The sequence below is a fragment of the Adiantum capillus-veneris genome, chromosome 3 (assembly GCF_014529385.1).
Source record: "Adiantum capillus-veneris isolate H3 chromosome 3, ASM1452938v2, whole genome shotgun sequence".
Lineage (NCBI taxonomy): Eukaryota > Viridiplantae > Streptophyta > Polypodiopsida > Polypodiales > Pteridaceae > Adiantum > Adiantum capillus-veneris.
In genome coordinates, this window is record NC_140933.1 from 59,891,076 (window position 1) to 59,896,486 (window position 5,411).

The following is a 5,411-nucleotide window of genomic DNA, read 5'->3' on the forward strand; positions in this document are numbered from 1 at the left end:
TTGGTTTTGAAGGAGTTAGGCAAGGAAACTCACAATAGATGAGGCAAAAAGGTCCTCAAGTTGTCATTTTCAGCAATTATATAGTATAAACAAAACCCTTCAAAAAATCTCTTTGAAAGAGACGCAGGCTCTTTCACGTACGGGCAGGGACCAGTGCTGGAAAAGAACTTTGTTCTAAAAACTTGGCAAGCCTATTTTGTGGTACATTGACTAAATTTTAAGGTTTTTACACCAAATGACGCTAACATATATGTGCTGATGTGCATCACGCAACCTCAATCACAAGGAGAGCTTCTGCATGTTGACGTAGCATGACCTAATCTCTTGTCGCACCATCAATTTTTGGTGTTGCGGCTTGAGTAGGTTTTTCCCAACCCAATCAAGCGTCTAGTGTGACGAATCGTGATGGTTGTTGGACCAAGCGAGGCAGGGGAGAGAGAGCACATGCTCCTACGAGGCAAGAGTTCAGAACTTCTCTTGGGGACGGATAGAGGCAACAAAAAGATACCTCCAGAGAGGCGCAGCTGCTAAATTGCACCTCTCTCTCTCTCTCTCTCTCTCTCTCTCTCTCTCTCTCTCTCTCTCTCTCTCTCTCTCTACGAAAGCACCAGACTAGCGCAGACCCGGACTTATCATTTAAATTTCCCTTCTTTAAAAAATTAGAGACTCTTACAAATCAGTACTACAGCTGATGTGCTTTCAAATCGTTTGTCCATTTACAATCTCTTCTACCTTATTGCTATTGCAAATTGCAGATTCACTTAATCTGATATTTGGAATTTGACTCCAAGAAGATCCTTCATCACCTCGTCTGTCACAAATGCCAAAGCAATAGAAGGAACAACCTTGACAGAATTGGGAATTAGGCCTTTGTACAAGGATTTAAAGCCTTCATTTTGAACAGTCTTCTGAAAAGCATCAATCCCAGTGTATTGAACCGATGCCTTTATCTGACCATCCGCAGTGATGATAGAGGAGGCATCCTTCCATCCCACCATCTGCATCCTCCTCCGTACCACATCAAGTGGATATGCCACGGTCTGGCCCACTGTACCTACTTCTAATCCACATCCAAGTTTTGTAAGGACGCTCAAATCAGCATTCTCTTCTGGCTTGCTTGCTATGTTCTTCTTCACCAGCCACTCTGAGTGATTCATATACCACAAAATTCAAACCCACACACGGGATTACACCAATAACAAATGGCAACCAGCCTTTGTTGTAGATTGCTAATGGTCCTTCCTCTTTCATTATCGTTGACGCTACATGGAACATTCCTCGATAGCACATTTGTGAATCCTCTGTCTGCATTGTAAGCCTACTATGAACCATGTCCATAGGATACGTAGCAGACATTGCAATAATTTCAACACATGCACCAGCTCCAAGTCTTAGTAATGGTGTAAGATCAACATCCTCTTGCCTTGTCTTCCTCGTGTACAACCACAAAATTGCACTTGAAGCCTATTCATAACTATAAAACTTCACAACAGAGTTAGGAATTATTCGAGCACAGTTTGTTCCATTCCCTTTGAAAAATCCAGCTAAGCCTTCGGTTGAACAAATGTACTTCAAGCCTTGCACCATGCCATTATATTTAGGCTTCAGTGGATTTTGAACTTGAAGAAGAATCTTCAATCGTTCAAGTGGAGCCACATCACTACTTGAAACTCCACCAGCCATACCTCCAACAACGAGAGACTTGCAAACAGCCAATTTTTTATCTCTTGGAGCCTTGACTTCAGCAGTTGCAAGTTTTTCTTCTTCAGCAAGAGTTGCAAGTGTGGAGGTAGTTGATTCTTCCCCAGAAGCATAAAGAGGATATCTCTGGCAAAAGGATACGTTCCCATGAGAGACAATCTTCTCTTCCATGCTGCTATGATGCCATGCATGCTCCTTCTGTATCCTGGAGGTTGTGGCCTCTATCTGAGAAACCATGGAGAACTAGGACAAAGCAACAATCTAGGAAGCTAATGGAGGCAAGTCAAGTCAGGGAAGGGAAGGAGAGGAAGAGCCACTTGGGTGGGGCGAGCGAGCTGAGAATAAGGACAAAGGCACCTTCAGCTGGAAGCCGCTGCCACACCTGCTATTGCAATGAGTGGCATGTAGGAAGCATGATGGATGGTGGTTGCCGGTGATTTAGGGCACAACAGAGCTCTCTCTCTCTCTCTCTCTCTCTCTCTCTCTCTCTCTCTCTCTCTCTCTCTCTCTCTCTCTCTCTCTCTCTCTCTCTCTCTCTCTCTCTCTCTCTCTCTCTCTTTAACCCTTAAAATAAGCTTCTCATAAATCAATTTCTCTCAAGGCAAGTCACACAATACAAGTATAGTCATGAATGTTTACATGACACATGGATCTTACAAAACTTGAAAAAAGCAAAAGCCACACTTCCACTCACAAGACCGCATCAAATTTATTCTAGTAAACCAGCTGACTTTGCATGTGAACTAAGACTAAAGTATGTATCCCATCACACTACATAGTCTGTGTTGCTTGCTTTAGCCCAGCTTAATCACCCATCACACATGAAGACAATTTCACCTCCAGTGCTCTAAATATGTCCATCGTGGTGACAATACCAACAACTTGTCTTGAATGATTGACAATAGGAATTCGATGTATCTTGTGCTTTGGATTTGTCTTTCTTAGATAAGACTCCAATACACTCCAGATTCTCATTTATCACCGGCAATCTTGAGATATGAATAAAATGGTGATCAATCTCCTCCAGGCGTTGACCTGGTCGTGCTGTGTAAATAGTGGTTGACATAACATCTGCGAGAAATGTCGATGGCTGTGCCTCTTCTTTGAGAAGAACAGACTCATAGTGCTTAGACAAATCTTTAAATGTAAGAATGGAAAAGTTCTCATGCCACTCACCAATTGGGAGGACGTTGGAGGATCCGATGCTTTCATTGCCATCTCCTACTGCTCTCCTCTAGAAGAAAGTTCCAGGGGAAGCCCCGAAGCATGCAAAAATGGGCCATGACAAGAAAGCCGAAAAACCCTACAAGGGTGTGCTGGGCGTGGAGATAGAGAGGTCAGAGCTCCATTTCCTACGGCAGTGCTGATGGAACTTGCTTGCATGAAGATGGATACTTCTTGCAGGACAGCCGCCATGCTGGGTTCTAACATGCAATAGCTCTCTCTCTCTCTCTCTCTCTCTTTTCTCTCTCTCTCTCTCTCTCTCTCTCTCTCTCTCTCTCTCTCTCTCTCTCTCTCTCTCTCTCTCTCTCTCTCTCTCTCTCTCTCTCAGTAGAAAAGAAACTCTTTGAAAGAGCGCACTCCACGATCTTAGTAAAAAAGAAACTCTTTGAAAGAGTGTCGCTCTCTCTCTCTCTCTCTCTCTCTCTCTCTCTCTCTCTCTCTCTCTCTCTCTCTCTCTCTCTCTCTCTCTCTCTCTCTCTCTCTCTCTCTCTCTCTCTCTCTCTCTCTCTCTGTGAGTAAAAAAGAAACTCTTTGAAAGAGCGCACTCCACGATCTTAGTAAAAAAGAAAATCTTTGAAAGGGCGTCGGCGCGCACTCTTTCAGAGAGTTTCTTTGTGACACTGAGAGAGAGAGAGAGAGAGAGAGAGAGAGAGAGAGAGAGAGAGAGAGAGAGAGAGAGAGAGAGAGAGAGAGAGAGAGAGGAAAGGCATTGTTGAATATTGCCACTAGTGCAAGTCATGGTGTGATGAGCCTTTGGCTTCAGTCACACTCCTCGTCCAGCTCTATTGATAACCTATTTGAAAATTTGATGATGCAAGCATTTTGGAACGAACACAAACATCTCTCATGACCAATTCAATGTAGAATATGGTGTCCACAAGAGTTGGTTAATGTGACGTAGCTCCAAGGAGATGTAGTAGCATTGCAACAAAAGTCAAGTAGTAAATTATGCAAGTGCAATTAGGAAGCGAGAGCTAATTGGCCATCTAATATTGGGAAGAAGCAGGAGGCATGAGCAGCAGCTTGCACTACTATGATATGATTTCTGCGGCTGCCAATATTTCAGCTGACTACATTTGAAGAGCATGATAATTCATTGCTTATTAGATATGATGTTGATCACTACATTGCAAATTTGCAAAAAACTCTCTTCTAAAAGATCTCTCACAAACAGTCGGCCACAAAGCGTACGATAACGCCTATGATAGAATTGAATGTGAATTCATACTTCAAAGTCTATATGATATGGGTTTGGACAGATTCTTTTTCACATTCTTTTTGGGAATGCATTAGCTAGAATTTCAGTTAATGGTACTCTTATAGATGTTATTCCATTGCATAAATCCATCAGACAAGGGTGCCCACTTTCTCCTTTGCTCTATGCTATCTCATCTGATGCCTTCGATTGGCTTGTTAAAGATGTTATGCACTAGGGCAAACTCAATGCCATAGATGTACCTAGCTCCATGAAGCAAATGTTCCTCCAAAAGTTTGTTGATCATACCAATGCAATTGTGAGGAATGATGTACATGCAACGGACAATTATAGGGCTTGTCTCACTATCTTGCAAGTGGTTCGATTATTAAGCATGCTAAAAGTCTGGTTTGATGGGGTTGTCTACTTTGTCTAAGCCAGTTTTTGCCATAAGACTTAAACTGCTGTGTTTGGGGAAAAGACATGCCAATGCTGCCTACTGACTGGTGTTTTAGGTCGAGCCATATCTCATAGTTTATAGTTTAGCTTCTTTTTGATGTGCCATATCTGTACGACAGGCTAGTCATCAGCATTGATGGAGTCATGCTGTAAATATCCACTTTCTAGCAAGACAATTTGAATGATTGGAAGATCCAGACCAATGAAAATTGTGAGTGGAGGTCTCAATACTGAAATAGTTCATAGGAGTTTTGGTTATGACTTGAAAAGTAATGGTGTTCCAAGGATCCTCTATCCTCTTGACTAAAAAAGAGAGACAGTGAGAGGATCCTACGAGGAAGTGTTCACCAAAACCTTTTGTAGGAACCAATGGAAAAAAGAACATTAAATATCTTAACAAAAAAAAATGGATTTTTATCGAATTTTACACTAAAATCCTCCAAATTTAGCCAGTTTCCTTCAATGCCACCCTCAAAACTAGCCTTGAATTTTTTATTTTGGCTCTTAAATACACTTAAGGCCTGGTTTTTGATGAAGTTTTTGCCAATGATAGTGATATTGTTTCTCATTTTAGAGAGAGAGAGAGAGAGAGAGAGAGAGAGAGAGAGAGAGAGAGAGAGAGAGAGAGAGAGAGAGAGAGAGAGAGAGAGAGAGAGAGAGAGAGAGAGAGAGAGAGATAAGCATCTTCTCTCGCTTAGCATTGTTCTTTCTGATGGATACCACGTTATCTCGAGCAAACACAAGCTCAAAACAGATTGAATTTGTTGCAAACAAATTAGTATGGAAAGTCGCGACCTTCCCTCTTGTTGAAACTATCGTTCCAGATTTGAAG

At 42.1% G+C, this 5,411-nt stretch overlaps 3 pseudogenes; all 3 read right to left on the reverse strand.

Annotated features, from left to right (window-relative positions):
• Nucleotides 1–761: 761 nt before the first annotated feature.
• Nucleotides 762–1,143, reverse strand: LOC147460992 (mitochondrial adenine nucleotide transporter ADNT1 pseudogene; annotated as a pseudogene).
• A 321-nt stretch (nucleotides 1,144–1,464) lies between these two features.
• On the reverse strand, nucleotides 1,465–1,938 carry LOC147460993 (mitochondrial adenine nucleotide transporter ADNT1 pseudogene; annotated as a pseudogene).
• Nucleotides 1,939–2,505: 567 nt separating this feature from the next.
• Nucleotides 2,506–3,132, reverse strand: LOC147460994 (uncharacterized; annotated as a pseudogene).
• Nucleotides 3,133–5,411: the final 2,279 nt, after the last annotated feature.